This window comes from Mesoplodon bidens (assembly GCF_964165515.1).
Source record: "Mesoplodon bidens genome assembly, chromosome: Y".
NCBI classification, from domain to species: domain Eukaryota; kingdom Metazoa; phylum Chordata; class Mammalia; order Artiodactyla; family Ziphiidae; genus Mesoplodon; species Mesoplodon bidens.
The window spans coordinates 50,054,391-50,077,111 of record NC_138180.1 but is presented as its reverse complement, the minus strand read 5'-3'; the positions used below and the strand labels follow the sequence as shown (position 1 = coordinate 50,077,111).

The 22,721-nt window shown below is 38.6% G+C and overlaps 1 protein-coding gene across 1 annotated transcript in view; it reads right to left on the bottom strand.

Moving 5' to 3' along the window:
- LOC308609616 (neuroligin-4, X-linked) overlaps window positions 1–22,721 on the bottom strand; it is a 450,486-nt gene that overhangs the window by 406,317 nt on the left and 21,448 nt on the right. The window contains exon 3 of the mRNA XM_081223341.1: window positions 17,277–17,364. The gene's annotated coding sequence lies outside the window, so the exon portion shown is untranslated. The remainder of the gene's footprint in view (window positions 1–17,276; window positions 17,365–22,721) is intronic.

Genomic DNA, 22,721 nt, shown 5'->3' with positions numbered 1-22,721 from the left:
ATAAATTTCCAAGAATAGAGAAAGTAATAAGACCATTAAAAGAACAATGTCATTACCAAACATGGTTTAATTCAGGACTGCAAGGCAGGTCAATATTCCAGAATCCAAATATATATAGCTCTATGTATAAATGACACATAGCAGAAAGAGTAAGCAGTTTCCTTCACAAATTAGATAACATTAATAAATTGGATAAAATTCAATACCCATACCTAATAATTCTTAATAAAATAGCAAGAGAAGGAAACTTCCTAACATGATTTCAAAAAATACTTATTTCAGAAGTATAGTCATGTTAAAGGTGAAACAACAGACATTTTCCCTTAATGTCAATCAATGATATGACAAGAATTCTCACTCTGTTTTTGTTTACAATTTTTCTTCAGAAAATGATAATGGGACACATCTGATAGGAGAAGCAAAATTACTGGTATATGAAAATGGTCTAATACTTAACCAAAAGGCTCAACTTAAAATAGTCAAAATGATATATGTTCATGATGAAGTCCAGTGATAAAAGAGTTCACTGTTTAAAAAAATGTTACTGTTAACTATTATAAAACGGAAAATCAATGTTTGCTCATGTTCAACCCCTAATCAGTTAGGAAACATAATGTTAAAATGTTACAATAGCTACAAATAGAGAGAGGAACACAATTAATAAGTTTTGGGATCTATATGAAGAAAGATGGATTCCTAACTCAGGGGGAAGACAAAAAAAAAAAAGACCTGATTGAATAAAAATCCCTGACTAGATAGGGAGAGGTAGCTCCTGCAGGTCTAGCAAGGTCTTAACGTTATAAAGATGAATTCCACTGAAAGCAAATTAATGCAAATTCATTCAAAATATCGAAGTACTAACTTGAAGAAATGTTTTAAAATCCACTTGGATGAATGTTTTATAGATTATTGAAGAAATTTTTGAAAAATTAAGCAAGGAGACACGTTTAAGACATTAAGATATTTTGTCAAGTTAAAACAATATATAGGGACTTTGCTGGTGGTCCAGTGGGTAAGACTCCGCGCTCCCAATGCAGGGGACCTGGATCAAGGAACTAGATCCCGCACATACGCTGCAACTAAGAAGCCCGCATGCCGCAACTAGGAAGTCCACATGCCGCAACTAAAAGATCCCTCATGCTGCAACTAAGAAGCCTGCATGCTGCAACTAAGACCCGGCACAGCCAAAATAAATAAATAAAATAAATTTAAAATAAAAAACACAACATGTAGAAAACTACTTGAGTGTCAAGGAGAGGGGATATTTATTTCCTATATACACTTGCACAGATATATAACAGAATACTCTGTACTCACCCAATAATGACAGAGCTCTAAACTGACATGGAGGATCAGAATATATTAAGTGAGGAAAACAGGGAAAGGCACAGTATGTACAGTGTGATCCAATTTTGATTAAAAATACATATATACAAGTGAAGTAAGTCAGAGAAAGATAAATACCATAAGCTATCACTTATATATGGGATCTAAAATATGACACAAATGAACTTATTTACAATACAGAAACAGACTCAGAGACATAGAAAGCAAACTTATGGCTTCCAAAGGGAAAAGGTGGAGGGGAGGGATAAATTAGGAGTTTGGGATTAGCAGATACAAACTACGATGTATAAAATAGGTAAACAACAAGGTCCTACTGTAAAGCACAGGGAAGTATATTCAATATCTTGTAATACCTAGAATGGAAAATCATCTGGAAAAGTGTGTGTGTGTGTGTGTGTGTGTGTGTGTGTGTGTATATAAAACTGAATCACTTTGTGTACACCACATACTAACATGTTATAAATCAACTGTAGTTATATAAAATTATATATTAAAAATTATATAGGGCTTCCCTGGTGGCGCAGTGGTTGGGAGTCCGCCTGCCAATGCAGGGGATATGGGTTTGTGCCTCAGTCCGGGAAGATCCCATGTGCTGTGGGGCGGCTGGGCCCGTGAGCCACGGCCGCTGAGCCTGCGCGTCCGGAGCCTGTGCTCCGCAACGGGAGAGGCCACAACAGTGAGAGGCCCGCGTACCGCCAAAAAAAAAAAAAAAAAAAAAAAAAAATTATATAAATTAAAAATAAGAATGAAGCAAATTATAGGCTGTCTCTTCTCAACAGCCTCTTTTCTATCCAAAATAGAAGTCAAATGAGGTAAGAGGTGACAGCTAATTTGGCCAACTAGTCCTTTCGTGGATCTATACAACACCATTTATCAGGAGAGAAGCCAGCAAAAATGAATTAATGAGATAATCTGAAGCAAACAAATCCACTCGCTGTTTGCCAAAGCCTGCCATATCCTACTAGAATCTGTTGGGAAAGGGATGAGCTTAAAGACATGGCCTTATTTCATTCTTTCCTAAGACTGGCTGGTTATGTTTTAGTTTGTGGCAGGCAGGAAACTGGTGACCCCAAAGACACTTGCACCCTGATCCCTAACATGTGTGAATATATTACTTTACATGGCAGAAGAGACTTTGCATTTATTTTTGAGACTCTGCAATTTTGATTAAGCTCAGGATCTTGAGTTGGAGAGATTATTGTGGATTATACTGGGGTCCTCAGTGTGATCACAGGGATCTGATAAAGATAAGAGGGGGGCAAGGGGGTGATTCAAAGTGAGAAGGAATCCAACTTCTGTTGCTGGTTATGAAAATGAAGCAAGGTCCCCCTGAGCCAAAGAATGGGGGCACCTTTTAGAAGCTGGGAAAGACAAAGCAGTAAATTCTCCCTTAGAGCCTCCAAAAGGAATACAATTTTGCCAACGCCTTGATTTTTAGCCTGGCGAGACCCATGTCAGAAGGTCGACCTCCAGAAATGTAAGAAAATAAAGTTGTGTTGTTTTAAGCCAGTAAATTCATGAACCGTTTCTATCCGCCTATGAGAAAACTCCCCTTTCTGTAAAGGAACGAAACTCTAGAAATCAGTCCAGATCAGGATGGGCCATTGCCACATATCCAGATGTATGGCATCGGGCATGGCCTCATCAGTCTTGTCCTGCAGCACGATTTTTTGGATACAACCCCTGCTGTGAATTCCGTGGGGCCAAGAGATGTAAGAACTGATTGTCCTTCATGGAACCTTGAATCATACCAGATTTCTTCATTGAAAATGGAACAGTTTAATACCAAAAGTGGTATGTTAGAAGGGGCAACATCAATTCATTTTAAGATGTAATCAAATCTTAAGCAGCTGTTTTTCTTAAATGGTTACAAATCCTCTGAAGATTTTTCTATGAGCTCTTCCTTCGACAGAAAGCCTCAGCTACAAATTTATGTATTTCTAAAGCAACAGAAGGTTTCTGTTTATACTGAAGCCATTTCTCTTCCTTTCTATTTCTTTATTTTCTTCTACAGCACACATAGGTATGTATTTATAACCTGTGTCATACAAGAGCTAGAAGAGGAAAACTGAGAACTTCTAATTGGTAATTAATTCCTGCATACACACAGTAACACACAAAAAAGGGAAGAACATTCTAAGTAACCAACTGGAGATGTTATGATATAAAACAGTAGTTCTCAAACTGTGGTCTCCACATCAGCGATATGAAAATGGTCCTGGCAACTTGTTATAAAAGCAGATTCTCAGATCCCATCACAGGCTTACTGAATAGAAGCCACAGAATCAAGATGTAGAAGGAACCTTGGCTGTTATGCAGGATAGTGTGATTCCTTGAAAGATAGGCTCAAACACATCATCCACAGTTTAGGTGGCGTCATGCCATTAAATTGAAAATTAGTACCACGTCTTTGATTTTCAAATCTTACACATACTTACATCCCCAAAATGGGAAACATACTAGAATCTCATTTCTCTTTACCCTTTAAAAAGGTAAAATACATATTTAAAAAATGTATACATCACAGGTTATTTGCTCTTTGTGATCCATTATGAAAAATAAAGGATAATTAATGAATAACATCCTCAATCTAATTACCCTTACACAGACTTGAACATTATCACCACTTTTTAAAGAAGTATCATTTTTTTTTCTATCTTATGTTTACTGCCAACTGCTTGCAAAATACCATAGAAATTATGGGACTCATGGAAGCATTATTACATTTTCAAAGAAAACAAATGATGAACTTCCATCTTTACAAAGGCATTTTTAAGGTTATATTTAAATTTAAATCACCAACAGATTATGGAAGCAGCCTGGATTTCATATGTGTTTATTCTTAATCTGTTATCTTGTTTCTAAATATCACTGTTGTTTGTGAATTTGCTTTGTCTTTTATAAAGCACATTTTTTTCTTCCCCTTTGCTTTTTCTATGGCCAATCTGTTGCTTTTCTCTTAAGCCTTCAGCTGTTAATTTGTTTCGTGTCACAATAACCGTACCTCATAATTCAGGTTTCAACATGGCTTGGGCTCTGAATTAACAGAATAATTGCTAAATTTCCATTTCACTTTGGGGTGTTCGGATGTAACTAAAGAGTGTTTCAAAGTCAAACATGCTTTGTGACAATTTCTTTTAAACCCTAGTCTTGAAAATTCTGCATGGGGATAGCTAGATAAATTGGCTCCTTAATTGAAGAAAACAGGTACACATTTTACCATCAATTACAAAGAAAGCTTTGCAATGCACATCTAAGTCAGCTGTAGAAGAAGTAAAGAATATCCAAACTATTCATCACAATCCCAAATCCTTTATTGTGAAGTCACTGAGAAAAAGTTTAAAACATTCATAAAAGCAGTTCCACCCTACACTGGCAAATAAATATGTCTTGAAGATAATACTTATGGTATAACTTAGTCACCATACCCCTCACTTAAAAAGAAATACATTGGGACTTCCCTGGTGGCACAGTGGTTAGGACTCTGCACTCCCAATGCAGGGGGCCCAGGTTCGATCCCTGGTCAGGAGACTAGATCTCCCATGCATGCCGCAACTGAGAGTTTGCATGCCACAACTAAGGAGCCGGCAAGCTGCAACTGAGGAGCCTGCCAGCCACAACTAAGACCTGCGCAACCAAATAAATAATAAGATAAATAAAATTTAAAAAGAAAAGAAACACATTTAAGGAACTTATGAATCCATGGTCTTTAAGGTTTTGCTAATTAAGAAGTATGCCTCTTGGACCAGTAGCATTGTCACTGCCTGGGAGCCTGTAAGAGATGCAGAACCTTAGCATGCCTCTTCCATCTATTATAGAATCTGCATTTGGACAAGTTTCCCAGGTGACTCATGTGCCCATTAAAATTTGAGAAGCACCTCTTTAAGGGAAACTATTTTCTGAAACATTGAAGATTTGGGGATTCCATTCTTAAACATCTGACTAGCTCTTCTGGTCTTGTAGGAACTGTCGTGCATATTAAAGCATCATCAATCTTTGGTGTTAGGACACATGAGACGTGTGTCAGAGATGAGAGACAAACTTTGGACTTCAAGTTGCCACAACAACAAGAACAAAAAAAAAAAAGAAAAGAAAGGGATTTGCCTTTCTGAACCCCAGCCAAGCGACCCCCCTCTTTGGAAATATGAAGCGCTGACTTGTCACCTTCTACCTTTGGCTACTTCCTGATCCAAAGACATGGGCATCCCTATTTATTTTTTTTCCTTTTATTTTTTAAGAAGTGCAGAAAGATAAAAATCTTTAAAGTCAGTCACTCTCATTATCTAATTTCTGGCTCTTTTATTTTTATTTTATTTTATTTTTTTTTCTTTTTGCGGTACGCGGGCCTCTCACTGCCGAGGCCTCTCCCGTTGCGGAGCACAGGCTCCAGACGCGCAGGCCCAGAGGCCATGGCTCACGGGCCCAGCCGCTCCGCGGCATATGGGATCCTCCCAGACCGGGGCACGAACCCGTATCCCCTGCATCGGCAGGCGGACTCTCAACCACTGCGCCACCAGGGAGGCCCCTGGCTCTTTTAAACAAATCTATAATTCATGATTGCATTCATTTTACCATGTGTTCACTTTTAAAGGAGTAGGAAGAAAATCCTATTCTTTGTTGTTTCTTAAAAGAATATAAACCAATGAATCTAAAGAATATTATCTAGCATGAAAAAAAATTCATTCTTCAGACACTCAAAAGCATTTCTCTTTTCATTACTTATTAAACTACAGCATCCCAGCGCTATCTCTAGTGGCGATTTCTCTTTCGAAATCGTGGAAGAATAAACCCACCCCGGTGCGGACTTTCATTCAATGTGTGGGCTTAACAAGAGTCTCAAGATGCACGGCAGTGAAAGGAAGGTATTTATTCTCACGGCCGGGGCATGAGGCTTATGTATATGTTGACTGTGACTCCTCCTTTTTTTCTATTCCTCTGCTATCACAGAAGCACACTGCATACAGAATGCATGTAACTTTGTTACAGAGCTTTGATATAAGATACACATATACGTGGTATCAATATCAACAATATGTTGACAGATAATATATAATCACATAGGTGTATCTATAGATATGTAGATTCGTACACTGATGGAAATATATAGGATATAGAGAGATACCGATAGTACATATATTCCATATAAAGACTGGGTTGGCCCAAAAGTTTGTTCGGGGTTTTCCTTAAGATGTTACGGAAAAACCTGAACAAACTTTCTGGCCAACCTTATATATATAAGGCATATCCTTCTATCTATATACCATATATATTCTCCATATTTTATATCTATATCATATATACACACACCACACACATATATATCTCCCTATCCAATATACCCTATAGATACAGATAAACTGATTCTACACATAAGCTATACTTCTCTCCAACCCGTCACAGGTGTTGTAGAGTTATACCCAGTGAGAGGGATTTGTTACAGAGCTTTGCTGACACCCCGGCAGGGCTGGGCGAGCTGCTGCCGTGAGGCCGTTGTCTCTGCGCCCGATGCTTCCAGCTGGAGCCGGAAGCCCACAGGGAAGCAGTCAGGAAGGGAAGAGGAGCCCCAGGTGGGAGGGCTGGGAAGCAGGCTGAGCCCACAAGCACTAGTGGAACCACGCAAGGGTGGACCGACGCTGGACATGATTGCTGCCTTGACCCTGGCGATGAGGGCTTCCTGCGGAACGTGGGGCCCCTCCTCAGGGAGCTGACAAGACACCCACGCCTGACCTGTGACTCGGAGAAGCTGCTGCGGGGGGAGCCGGAGAAAGTGGAGGACGTGCAGACCCAGCCGCTGCTTCACACCAACACGGTGAGTCAGTAGATCAGAGACAATGGGGGTGACCCGCAAAACGGCGGCTTCTTCCCTCCCACCCTCCTGATCCACCCCCCACCCAAGGATGATCTCCTTTGTGGTGATTCATACAGGAAAGGGATTTCTGGGAAATGCCACTGAGCAAAGTCAAGATGACACGTTACAAAGGCACGCCTGCCTTCTCCTATTTCTCTGAGCTCATGGAGCATTCAAAAACCAGCACCTTGCCTCTTGAGATTGGAGAATCAGAACTTACATAAACCCAAACTTCCTGCTCCAAAAACACTGACCTTTCAGAATACAGACAAGAGAAAATGCCCAAGTAAGTGTCCTACTATAGAACCCTGTTTTCCCAACCCATGTGTCCAGTTCTGATCACCTGATGTAGTACCTTGAACTCATGTCTCCTCTAAATCCATCAGTATCCTACATCTGGATGATGTTGTTTTATAACCACTGAATTGGAATTATAAAGAAGTTATGGAGATGGCAGGGTTAAGCTTTATATGTAAAAGGGTTCAAGGCCGAAAGTGACTGGGTAACTCTGCTCAATATTCTGTAACAACCTAATTGGGACAAGAATCTGAGCAAATAGATACATGTACATGTATAAATGAATCGCTTCGTTGTACGCCTGAAACAAAAACAACATTGTTAATCAACTATACTCCAGTATAAAATAAAAAGTTTAAAAAATAAATTAAATAAATAAAAATAAGTTAAAAAATAAAAAAAAAGAGAAAGTGACTGGGTAATTAAAATGCTACCCTTAGTTCTTCCCACGTTTGGATTATACCATCAGGGTGGGGAGACCTCACCATTCTGACCTGCCCTCCTGGGAAACACATGAAACATATTCAGTTTCAATTGCTATACATTCAATTTCAAACAGCAAATCTTAGAAAATGTGCTCTCCTGAATCCACCAAATGTTTGAGTTTCTGGACACTAACCTGATTCTTCCGTCAGATCATTTAACATTTCCCTTTTAAGTACATGTTCATCCTTTTTCCACACTAACACAAAAAAACCCTTTTCTTTTTTCCTTTTGTTAGTGAGTAGCTGGAGGGCTGGTAATTACTCTATATGTTTAGTAGCAAGTATCATTAGAATTCTGGATTAAAAATAAGATTAATGATTTAATTTCAGCCTTGTCAAGATGACTCATTTAAAAAAAATACTGATGTGATATAATGCTATGAAAGATTTAAGCATAATTTATTGATAAAACCATTACAACTGGAATGAGAGAGCTATTTGTCTACATAATGGTTCCTGAAATCACAGACAGTACTTTCCCATTATTTCGCTGCAACATTTGTAATTCCTTTTTGGATTTACCTTTTTTTTTTTTTTTTAACAACCATACGTGGTACTTATTAAGTGCCAGCCACTGGTCCAAATGTCTTACAAACAGTGCTCACAATTGCCTTACAAGGCAGTTTTACTGTTACTCCTACATTATGCATAAGAAAATGTAGGCGTGGAAAGCTTCAGGAAGTTCCCCAGTGGAACACAGCAGGTGAGTCTGGGAGCCATGATACAAACCCACAGATTCTGGACCCTGACTCTACAGCCTCCTAACCCTTCCTCCACATCCCTTCTCTAAAACCAAGGGAAACTGGGCATGAAGACAGTAGCAAATACATCTTTGCATCTGGGAAAGTAGCCAGGTGGCAATATTCTTGGTGTAGAAAATGCTCTCGAATACAGAAAGCCAATAATCCTCATAGCCAGATGAAATGTTACAGAGATCTTCTCCTAACGAGGAATTATATAACTTGAGGGGTAGAAAGTTAAGACTTCTACTTCTTGGCGAGTTACCTTCCCAACAGAAACAAAAAGTAAAGCAATGGCTTTCAGGACATGGGATATCAATGAATGGATAACAGTGATTCCAGAAAGATGGGGAATAAATGAGATGAGCGCTCTGATATGCCCCTCCAAAAGGACTCGGTAGAACACTGCTCAGTGCTCACAGAGGACCACAAATACTGCCTGTCCCCACTAGTTGGAAGGAAAAGAGTCCCACAAACCATAAGACATTGCAGAGTGTTGAGGAAGGTGCAGCCTTGGTAAGAAGGAAATCATTCACCGTAGCCTGAGCACTGCTCAGGGTCTGCCTGCCAAACATGCTAAGCAAGACTTGAAGACATCCATCTCCCTCCAAATAGCTTAATTACAGCCCAGAATCAAACCGAACATTTTTATAGGAATAATAATTACTCAACTCCAAAGTGGTAAAATCTACAACGTTCTATCAATACATCCAAACATTTGAGAATTTGAAGTATAACAACAGAAACGATCCAAAATGAAATACAGTTGGCCCTTGAACAACCTGAGTTTGAACTGTTTGGGGCCACTTATAAGTGGATTTTTTTTTCAATAAATACTACACTGCTACATGATGTTTGGTGGATTGAATCAACAGATGCAGAACAATGGATATGGACAGCCAATTATCAAGTTATAGGGGGTTACCCAGGAGTCAGTGCCCCTAACCCTCAAGTTCTTTAAAGGTCAACTGTACAAAGACAGAAAAAAGCATAAATTAACTGTAGTACAGCATCAAGTATCCTTATATATTGGTGTTTGGAATACACGAAGGAAAGAGAAGAGGACTGAAAAATAATTTGAATAAATAATGGCCAGAAAATTTCAAAACTTAAAAAAAGCTAGAAGCCTATATAGATCCAAGAATCTCAACAAACTCTGAGTGCAAGAAACGAGAAAAATTTTATCAAGACACGTCATAAACAAATTGCTCAAAACCAGTGACAAAGTCTTCACAAGCACCAGAGGAAAGAAGCATGTTTTGTATAAAGGACAAAGATCAGAATAACTTTAGACTTCTTAAATATGTAACAAACATATTTAAGGTACTAAAAAAAACACAACAAAACAAGTCACGTACAGTTCTATACCCAGCAAAAATATCTTTAAATCAAACAAAGCTGGAGAAAAGAAATGTATATAAATCCAGAAAAAATTCATGACCAGCAGACCAGCACTACAATAAATGTCCAAAGAATTCCTTCAGGCATAAGAAAAATGATATTAGATGGACATCTGCATTTACATAAAAGAGTGAAGAACACAATAGTAGCTCCTTGATAAACCTGTATTTTTTTTCTTATTTAAATATCTTTTAAAATAACTGATGGTTTACATAATTCAAAAAGACACATGCCTCCCAACATTCACTGCAGGACTATTTACAATAGCCAGGTCATGGAAGCAACCTAAGTGTCCATTGACAGATGAATGGATAAAGAAACTATGGTACATATATACAATGGAATATTACTCAGCCATGAAAAGGAATGATATTGGGTCATTTGTAGAGACGTGGATGGACCTAGAGACTGTCATACAGAGTGAAGTAAGTCAGAAAGAGGAAAACAAATATCGTATATTAACACATATATGTGGAATCTACAAAAATGGTACAGATGAACCAGTTTGCAAAGCAGAAATAGAGACACAGATGTAGAGAACAAATGTATGGACACCAAGGGGGGAAAGGGGGGGGGTGGGATGAACTGGGAGACTGGGATTGACATATATACACTAATATGTATAAAACAGATAACTAGTGAAAACCTTCTGTATAGCACAGGGAACTCCACTTCGCGGTACAGCAGAAACACAACACAGTAAAACAACTATACCCCAATTTAAAAAAAATGATGGTTTAAACAAAAACGATAGGAATGTACTGTGAAGTTTATAATACACGTAAAACTAAAACCTGACAACAATAGTATATGCTGCCATATACGACTGGAAAAATGAAAATATACTGTTGTACAAAACTGGACAGAGCACAGAACAGGAAACTACAGACCAATATTCCTCACAAACATAGAGTTGGAAATTCTAAATGCATGTTTAGCAAACTGTATTAAAACAGTGTAAAAAGGATAATAAATCGAGACCAAGGAGGATCATTTCAAAAATGTTTTAACATTCAAAATCAATGTCCTATTAACTAGTTTAAAAAGAGAAAAAGATCATCTTAATATTTTCAAAAAAATTTGTTGAAATTCAAAATGTAGTCCTAATTTTTTAAATTATGCTCAAAAAAAAAAAAAAAGAATAAGGGCAAGTGCTCCACACAATAAAAGGCATCTACATAAAACGTACAACTAACAGCATTCTTAATGGTGGATTCTTCGCCCATAAAATCAGAAACAAGCCAACTGTGTTTGCTCTCAGCACTTTTTTTTTTTTTTTTTTGGATTCCCAGTTTTAATTTTTTTAAGATGTTCAGGTCTGGTGAGTAAGATTTCACCAAAAGGAAACAGTCTTTCCTGAGTCTTAACTGACTGAAACAGAAGAAGCACAGGGCAGGGGATCTATGGGGACAAAATATGCAAGAAGATGTGAAGAGGTTCTGTTGCCTGGCTAAGCACTGCACGTGTAAGGTACAGGGGAGAACGGATGAAGTCATGGGAGGGAAACAAATCTTACTAATAATTCCGAAGCTGTCAGCACAGAGACTGTCACTACCATATAGAGAGAAAGTATGCAGACATGATATATTAATTTCTGGGTTAATGAGCAGACCAAGACCCTGTCAGCCACACGGCTGTACAGAATGCCCCAACAAGGTCACCTCAGGATGTGATCCAACCACATACCTGGCCAGCCCCTGAAGAATCAAGAAGTCATCAGTGCCCTTGAAACAACGTGTCCACTCTTTAAGAATAGGACCAGAGGGACTGCATTTGATACTTGCTCTCCAAGGAGGCCAGTCTTTTTTTTTTCCTTTGTGCTTAGTGTAGTGTCCCTTGCTCATACGGTGCCGAGTGCAGAGGCCTTGCACCTTGCACTCTTCAGACCAGGGTTTCTCGTGTGAAATGGCTGTGTCTGACACTTCGGCTCAGTAGACAGTGTGCAGAAGCACTGTCAGCCCTTCTATTCACCAATGCACTGAAGATTCTACCCAGTAAAACAAGGAAGAAAAGCTTTTAAACCTCCAGATCGGAAAGGAAGAATTAAAACTGCATTTGCAGATGATATGATCATCTGTGTAGAAAATCCAATGGTATATACACAACTACTAGAACTATTATGTGCATTTAGCATGGTTGTAAGATAAAAGATCAGTATCTAAATTATATTTCTATATACTAGCAATGAACACTCAAAAATTGAAATGAAAAATACAACCTCAATTACAACAGCATCAAATGTATGAAGTACTTTGGGATAATTCGGACAAAGGTGTGCAAGACCTGTGTACTGAAAACTACAGAAAAATTGCTGAGAGAATTTGAAGAACACCTAAAGAAATGAAAAGGTTATTACTTTGTTCATGGGTTGAAACATTATGTATTGCCAAGATGTCAGCTCTCCCCAAATCCATCTATAGATTCAACACAATCCTAGTCAAAACCTCAGCAGGATATCTTTTTGTCAAAATTGATAAACTTATCCTAAAATTTGTATGTAAATTTAAAGAACCTAGAATAACTAAAAACAAAACAGAAAAACTTGACAAAGAAGAACCAATTTGGAGGTCTCTCACGACCTGATTTCAAGACTTAGTCAAACTGTAAAAATCAGGACAGGATAATATTGGCATTAAGAAAGAGAAACAAATCAACAGAATAGGTACTTGAGGAATAGAGCTACACATATACGGCAAACTTCCCTTCAACACACACACGCACACACACACACAGAGTCAACACCTGAGGTCATCAGGAGCAGGTGTTTGGGGCGCACACCACTAGATCATCGTTCAGCTCCCCTGCAGACTAAATGATCAATACTGTTTCCAGCTAAGCCTCATGTCTTCTCGGCAAAGAATACGATGTAGCCATTTCTACCTGATAACAAAACCAATCCACTGTCTTGGATGTTGACCAGCCCAGATGTCATTTTACGGGTGAGAAAACAGGGCACTGGTAATTGGGGATCATTAGAGGTTGATTCAGAACAAGAAATCCGTCCCTTAATTCCAATCCAGTGCCCTGCAGATGACGGGCCAGAGAACAGAATAACTCAAAACTCCGCAGGACAGGTGCAAAATATGGTGCAGGTAAATATAAGCAGCTAAATTGTCCAAAATTAGCCTGGTACCATAGGACACTTTTATTTGATCTACCTTTAAATTTGTTGGCTTAAGACATTTATGATCTGATAAGCATCTTTAACAAGAATGAAACTAGGAAGGCTAATCATATTTTTTCTGAAAAAAATACCCAATTGAAAATGTGCTCTTTCATATTCTTATTGGTTTATTCTACTAGCTAAGCAATTTGCCAATTCTGTAAGTCATAAGCATAAAAAGATTAGCTTGTTTTTATAAATGTATTTTTCCTTATTGGGTTACATGCCACCAATATGTTCTAAAATGATGTGTCTAGGGACTTCCCTGGTGGTGCAGTGGTTAAGACTCTGCGCTTCCACTGCACGTGGTGGGTACGGGTTCAATCCCTAGTCGGGGAAGTAAGTTCCCACATGCTGCGCAGCATGACCCCCAATTTTTTTTTTAAAATGATGTGTCTAGATCAAATACAATTAATATCATTCTACAAAAGAAATTAAGGCATATTTATAAAATGAAAATACAGCCATTCTATGACTCCCCTGGTAGCACAGTGGTTAAGAATCTGGCTGCCCATGCAGGGAACACAGGTTTGAGCCCTGGTCCGGGAAGATCCCACATGCCATGGAGCAACTGAGCCTGTGTGCCACAACTCCTGAGCCCACATGCTGCAACTAATGAGCCCGTGTGCTGCAACTACTGAAGCCCATGCACCCAGAGCCCGTGCTGCACAACAAGTGAAACCACCGCAATGAGAAGCCCGTGCACTGCAATGAAGAGTAGCCCCCACTCGCTGCAACCAGAGAAAGCCCGCCCGTGTGCAGCAACATAGACCCAATTCAGCCAAAAATAAATTAATTAATTTTTAAAAAAAGAAAATATGGCCATTCTATACGTTAATGACAATTCATTAATGATATATATCCATTTGTAATATTTTCAGAATAAAATTCAGTCTCAATTTTTTTATAGTAAAGAAAACTGAAAAGATTAGGAAGTAGTACAAAATAGGCATCCTGGGTTTTTAGGGTCTGATTTTTTTAAACCCTAAAATATTTTCCTGTTCCTTATAAATCTCTTTAAATAAAAAGAAAATATCTTGGGGTTTGATCAGTGGCATTCCATTAGTCAGGATTCTACTGCATTTACGCATCCCTAATCATTGTCAACAGAAAATGTATCAGAAAGCTTTTAATGATCCATTGACTGGGACAATTAAAAATAAGAATTCAAGTATCTTAATTGCAAAGGAATTTTCAAAATTATTTACTGACAATTCATTATCAATTTTACCTATGGCAATAAACGAATGAGAGCTTTTAAGAGAGTATATTTTACAGCGAAAAACATACTCTAAATCTCTCTTACACATTTAAAAATTCTCGTGAAGTATCTGTTCTAGACATATGGGCTACTTGGAGACAGAATGTTTGGCTAAATATGTACTTCTCCATTACCATTCAGATGAGGTTATTACATGATATAATACATATAAATGGGCAACAGGGGACTACATGAGTCAGCACGTCCCTCCTCCTGAAATTAACTGAACATTAAATTACCTTGGTTTGACAGTGGAATAGAATATCAGCAAGCCTTATAATTCGCTATCATGTCTTTGTTTGTTTATAAAAGACAATTCTAAAGCATTTCCACCTAAAACCCTAATGCTCGTTCTGTTCAATTACAGAGGAGAAAATTTAACAGCCTGTGTCATCAGTAATTAAGAAATCAAGGTAGTGCTTGTTCCTTTGTACAGTGCAAATATAGAACATGGATGTGTATTCCCGTGGATGTATACAAATGCATTCAGAGGATGTCAAGTGGACTGAAGAGTGCTTGGGTAGGCTGATGCCTCTCAAGTTTTTTTTTTTTTTTAAGCTTCCAAGTTCAACAGCAGTTTTGGACCTAAAGGGTCCCACCAATTCTCATTGTTTTCATTTAAAAAGCATGTTTTACCCAATCACCATGGAAAACAATATGGAGGCTCCTCAAAAAATTAAAAATAGATCTACTATATGATCCAGCAATTCCACTACTTGGGAATATACCCGAAGGAAATGAAAGCAGTTATTTCCAAGAGATATATGCACTTCCCTGTTCACTGCAGCATTATTCACAATAGCCAAGATATGGAAACAACCCAACTGCCCATCAGCAGATGAATAAATAAAGAAGATCTGGTATATATATAAACAACGGGCTCTTATTCAGCCAAGAGAAAAGAAGATAGCCCGCCATTTGTGACAACACAGGTGGCCTTTGAGTACATTATGCTAAGTGAGATGCGTCAGACAGAGAAAGACAAGTATGGTCTGATTAATCTTATACATGGGATCTCAAAATGTCAAACTCGTAAAAATCAGAGAGTAAAATGGCAGTTACCGGGGAATGGGGTTGGGGGATAAGATCGATGTTGTTTAAGGTTACGAACGTGCCATGAGCAGTAAATAAGCCACAGAGATTTAATGTTCAGTATAATAAATATAGACGACAGTACTGTATTATAATTTTGTAATGTGATAAATATCACTACAGTGGCAATCATAGTATATTATATAAACGTATCAAAGCAACAAGTTGTACACCTTAAATGTACACAATGTTTTACGTCAAATATATTCAATTAAAAAAATGCTGTAAAGAAAACCGAAAGCAGTTTTTATACTGAAAAGGAAGATCTATGAGGGGGGTGGAATTACACTGGATATTAGAATACACACAATCTTTATAATGATGATGATGCTGAACTGGCACAAAAAAAAAAAACAAAGAATGGAATGGAATGGAGTAGAAAATAAGAGAAATAGACCCAAGGATATATAGAAATCTAGTATCGGATGAAGCTGGATCTCAAATCATTTGGGGAATAATGGATGTTTTAATGAATGGCTATATTGTAAATGTCTGCAGCCATTTGAAAGAAGATACAAATTAGATTCATTCCTTACACCGTACCCAAGAATGAATCCCCACTGGACCCAAGATCTAAAAGTAAAAAGAAATGAAACCACAAAAGTACTAGAAGAAAAAGTGGGAAAATTCTTTTATAAGCTGGGTGTAGGGAAATGGCTTTCTTAACAATGATGCAAAGCCCAGATTTAATAAAAGAAGGGATTGATAAATTTGACTACATAAAAAAAACAACCTTCACATGGTATAAAATTCCATAAATAAAATCAAAAACAAAGACGAATGAGGATAAAATATTTGCACTATTTATTACAGATAAAGGACTAATACTCCTAATGTACTAAGATATTGAAGAGCAAAAATAAAACAAATGGGGCAAAATATCACACTAGATAAATCTGGACAGAAGGTATGCTGATTGTAGCATTCTCACAACTTTCAACTAATGACAAGCTACAAGAAAGCTTTTAAAAAAAAAAATATTCCCTAGGAATAGTTTGTTCTTAGCACACAGTACACACTCAACAAATGTGTCTTAAATCAGTGTTGTAAAATGAATAAAACTTATATCGAATTTAGATTTATATAAAATTGAATTGGAATGTGCATATCATAAACGGGTCTTCAATAATGATTCCATTTAATTTTTTAAAGCACGTGTTTATAAAGGAATGCCTATTTGCATATTATCATATGGATGAGAATCAGAGCTAAGAGTCATTTTAGTCTCAAGTTATCCTTTCAGTGTTAGTAACTGTCAGAGTCTCTGATGTTCTGACGAGGGGATGGACTGACGAGGGGATGGACTGACGAGGGGATGGACTGAGGTCTGAACTCCCCGTAGGGAGTGAAGACCCAGCCGTGACTGGAGTCCCTTTTACTGCACGTTACTTTCCCAAATTTCCCATGAGACTTCACATTTAAGGAGCCATCACGAGTATGTCAGCATCAATTACACACAAAGGTGGCGGAAGTGCTATCTCACCGACGACCATCAGCATCATCGCTGAATGTCCTAGCTTACGGTCTTAATTGGTCATCACCAGAGGCTTTGCCCATCACTGTAGCCACCCTTCAACTGGGTCCTCTTTCCCTTTTGCCATCGTCACTTTAGTAAAATATGGGTGAATATGATGAAACTTACCCAGGCAGCCAGGAACTTCTCAAGGCTTGGTAGAACGAGAGGTGCACGGGGAAAGAACTGCAGTGTTCGTGGGTAACACCAAGGCTTTCTAAAGAAAGAGAGAAAGCGAGAGAGAAACAAACGGGAGTTAGAACTATTCATATGGAAGAGGGAGAAAGGACAAAAAGAGAGAGAAACTGCAATTAGTCACATGGAAACATTCTATCATTATCAGTTATATATCGCCCAGAATCCATTCAGAGATGCACAATGAATAAAGTAAGATAACATCATTGTCTCGCTTCTTAAACTCTCTCTAATCAAATATTACTTTGGAAATGCCCAGCATCTCCTTTTCAAGACTTCTGCAGCTGTGACATTCCTTCTCTGATAAGCGTTAGGGCAATGGAGTAAGATTCTTTGTTGCCTAGTTTTATACGTTTTCGCTAAAAAGTACAGCAGACAACTTGGAGTTTTACATATATGGATTTTCTCCTCACATGCTGGACATGCTTTGTGTTTGGAGAAGTGTCATCTTTCAGAAAAAGAGAGGCTTAAAGGCCCACCAGTGGAACCGCCAACACCTGGAATTCCGGCTGCGAGCAGGGGCATGCGGAGGGAGGCGTTTGCCAGACCGGGGGCAGCTCAATGACCACATTGGGGTTCTGCAGAAATACTGTTGTCTTGGAATTTCCTGGGATTAGGATGTGCTGGAGAGTTTTGCTACTTTTACTTTTCTGCTTGTAGTGAGAATTTTCATCAGCTGGTTTACATATCCTGTCTTCATTGGACAGCACTGTTTCATTGGATTTTTCTTCCTGTTCCTCGGCATTTTGTGAACACAGCTTCTAGGTCTAGATCACTTTCTACGGTGACTGTTCTAAAATGTGGTCTTTTAAATGGATGATTGTGGAGGGTGGTAGCATTTGGGAAGGGGAATCAATTTTCTCTCCTTGTTCCGTTTTTCCCTAGATGGCCATGCCTTTACGGGGACGTTATTTTGATTATTTCCCCAAGGCAATGCTGTCCTCCAGCTGCTACACCTGAACGCCTTTCTCTGAAGCCTGTCTCCTCTTATCACGTTTTGTGAGCCACAAAGACCCATGCTCAGTACTAGGGTGCTTATAATTTTTATAATGTTTATGTAAAACCTTTATTTTATAATTTACATAACATTCATATAAAATGTAAAATCTTTGTTTTGTAATTTATATCATATTCACACAAAATGGAATGGCTATAATTTATGGTTTAATGCTTTATAACAACATTGTGGGTTTTCAATCCATTTTATGGGCTGAAGAATGTTAATGGGAGTGGAAGTAACACACTCTCAAGTTCCAAATTCTTTGACAGAATTGTGCATTTTCTTTTCATTTCAGAGTCAATAAAATCTCTCATCTTATTGAAAACTGAAGCTAGTAGATTACAGTGCTTGGGAATCAATACAATTCATTTTTGATTCAAAACTGAAAGTGAAAAACAAAAATCAGTGAATTCTGGCATGAGAGTATGAGCGTGCAATCGCAGAGCGTAGCTAAGAAGAGCAAGAAATTTAATAAATAAAATGAGAATGATTTATTATCATCCATCCTTTGGGAAAAGTGTGGAATTAAGAAACGTATTTTAAAAATAAGCAAATGTGAAGGGACTTCAAAGAAACCGCAGCCGACTCTGCAGCTATGCGTAATAATGTACACAGCATAATACAAGAAACGCAGAATCGGTACTTTTCAAGTAAGACATTCCACTAATATTTGAGTTCCAATATTCTGACAACGGCCAGCGATGGCAGCTGCCTATAAAACTAGAATAAATGTTGTCGTAACACGTTGTTGAAACTTTATTTTTTTCACAAATGGGAACTATGTTTTGGTGTTTTCCAAACAGACAGCCAAATATTCACCATCCGAAGAATGAAGACACAGCTATGCTACACAGAGTACTGACCTGCAAGACAAGACAGCAACCTCAACCAGTGGGGCTCTTGGCCTTAATACCTGTGGCTCATCCAGTAAACAACACACAGATCAATGGTCCTGCCTTATCACCTCCCCATCAGAAGCTTCACATGCTGATTCTTCTTGCTCTCACCTACTTTCCCTACTCAAATAGATTCCCGCGTATCTGAATTCTAAAATGCATTCCTAGTTCACGTACCCAGGGCGTTCTACAATAAAATCAATAACCCTCAGACGCACATACATCTGTAGTAAGTATCATACCCAGCACAGCCATACCCAGGGCGTTCTATAATAAAATCAATAAACCCTCAGGTGCACATACATCTGTAGTAAGTATCATACCCAGCACAGCCATACCCAGGGCATTCTATAATAAAATCAATAAACCCTCAGGTGCACATACATCTATAGTAAGTATCATACCCAGCACAGCCATACCCAGGGCATTCTATAATAAAATCAATAAACCCTCAGGTGCACATACATCTATAGTAAGTATCATACCCAGCACAGCCATACCCAGGGCATTCTATAATAAAATCAATAAACCCTCGGATGCACATACATCTATAGTAAGTACCATACCCAGCACAGCCAATCTGTACCATCCTTGATAAATAACAAGTGCTGGCTTAGTATTCAAGAAAAAAAGAAGCTAAGTTTCTACGATTGCACCTCTTAACACTGTAGAGAACTCTTCAACTCTAGGATATGACTTCATGGAAGAATCCTTGACCCATCTCTCAGGTGCTATTTTGTCCAGATGTCTGCTTTGCAGCAGGGGGTGCACATTTAGAGGCCTCTACCCCCGGCTGTAACCGTGAAAGTCACTCTCTCAGGAGAATATTCAGTTTCCAGGAAAATAAATGTGGAAGATACAGACACTGGAAAAACGACCAACGTTTACTTTAAGCTGCAGCTGCTCTTATTCTGCAAGAAGTCATTTACGTGAAAGAGCCCTGGAGCTTTTCCACGTTTCCAGGAATTCTTCTTCGCTGAGACAACTCCCTCAGAGGCTGCAGAAGTTTGCTTTTATTGCACCTTCCTACATGCATCAGCTCAACAAAATAATTTCTACAGGTCACATGAAGTCTGTTCTTAGCCTGAGTGAATGAGAGCTCATTACATTTTAAGATGATTTAAATAACTTGTAAGGCCCCTTGGGTTAAACGGCCATGCCCAGCTATGTTGTAGAATTGGGGTTGAATAAATTATTTGGGGGGAAAATGGAGTTGTCATGGGAAGCAGTGGCTTGAAATAATATCAATATAGTCCTGACTAGCCTGCACATGAAGGTCAAATCGAGATTTAGTTCAGGGATTCTGTGCTCAGAGCAGTAACAGGCGTTGACAGAATCACATGGAAGTGGAAGAACCCAAAGTCAGGAGGATAAAGATGTGGTCCTATTCCTACTTCTGTTACTTCTTACAGGAAAAAAAAAATCCCATTTTTCAGATAAGCCAACTGATTTCATAACTCCACACCCTCCCCACTTAATTATTTCTTCTCCAGCTTTCCCACCTTCTTCCAGCGCCGCTCAAGCCCCCGCCCCATCGATTTCCTCTGGAGTTCAGTTTTTAAATATCACCCCTTCACCGAAACGCTGCTAACCTACTCCAGGGATGTCTACATGCTTCTTCCTTTTGATGTGTCCTTGTTTTATTGGGTCCACTGCACTGCCGTGTATTTTACTTTTACATCTCTGTCATTCTGGGTATGTGTGTGTGTAAGAGGAGCATTTATTTATGCAGTAAGACGACATACAAAAGAAAACAAGAGAAGGATGAACACAGGATCGAGGACAGCCGCTTCCCTGGATAGAGGGATAGAAGGAGGTGGGGTGGGGAACCGGATAACAGCATGTAGGTTATTTTTAAGGTTCTGTTTTTGTGTGGTTGCCTCTCTGACGACTATAAACACACCAAGAAATGCATGAGCCATTTCTAGACTAATGATGAGAGTAGGTCGTGAGTCAAGACTCACGTTTCATGTACGTTTTTGGAACTGAGGTCCAAAAAAAAGAAGGTGTTACATTTACGTCATCTTTATGTATTTTCTACTTTCCCATTGGTCAAAGCTCTTCAAAGATATATGACAAAATTCTTAGTTCCTGTGTTAATGTGGGCTAACACTGCATTTCCTCATCTGTCAAATGGCATAATTACAGTATCTACTTCATAAAGATGTTGTAAGGATTAAATATAAGTACAGGAGAAGGTTCTAGAGAAAGACCTGACACAGAGCAGACACTGAAGAAAAGTTAGCTCTTGTTCATGGGATTATTAAATGAACTGTTTCTGTTGCCATTTAACCAGAATTCTGGAGGAAGACACGCATCTACTTTGGCTCAGGGGTCCTGGAATGTCAAAGTTACATGTGTTGCCATTCTCTTGGTCTCTCTTTCCTTGATGGTCACAACATGTCAGCTGTAGCTCCAGCCATGTCTCCATCGCAGGCAGGAAGAAGGGAAAAGGAGAGAATAAAAGGGAGAAGTCAGCTAAATCCATTTCAGGTCAAGGCACCCTTGTGGAAGCCAAAGCAATGATATCACTTAGCTTCAAGGGAAGATACACCACGCAGTCCTCTTCTACTGGGAGACATTACCACTCAGAACAAAGCAAGAGGACCACTCGGTCTGAGAGAAAGGACAATGAATGTTGGGCAGGCCACTTTCAGGAGCTCCCCGACTTCCACTCCTATCTAACCAGGCTTGTATTATCCTGTCCAGCCTAATAATCAGTCCCATTGAAGAGAAGTTGCAGACCGACTAAGCTTTGTTCTCTTCACCTGCAATGAAGACCATGTCTTGTACAGCAAGCAGTAGGTTGTGTTATCGGTAGAACTATACAATTCTATCAAAATACTCTGTTGGAACTATAAAATTATGAACATTTTCTGTTGTACTCAGCATTTATGTAAGTGCCAACTTATTCTGAAACTGAGCTGTCCTGACACCCAACTTACAGTCCATGCCTGTCTGTCGTTCTTCACTTGAGGGCTTGTCAGGGAATGTGGACATAGTCTTTGAATATTCCAAAGTCAGAAACCTCCTAATCTGCAGCCTCAAGGATTGGGATTTTAGGTGCAAAATTTCATTTCCAAGAATATCTATTCTGCCTGAGTAATTTTTCTGTGGAGAATCTCAAGCTACAAAAACACAGTATATCAACTGATCGTTTGCCTGAAATCAAGTGGAAACGCTCAAAGTTCCCCCTTGTGTGAGTATGAGCGACCCTGCAAAGTGTCTGAATTGTACCTAACTCCAAAATGTGAACTGTTTTAAATCAATTCTTCCATGGTGGTCAGAATTATGTCCGAGTAATGGATTTCCACTAGAATTCTAGGAATTAATAACTTAACCCACCTCTTTTTAAAAAAATCACTTTTACATACCACTTTTTAAATTTTAAATTTCACTTAATGTTAAAATGAGTGAGACATCCAGATAATTCAAAACTCATGAATGTTTCTTTTCATATTTCATGCTCATACTTTTGTTTTC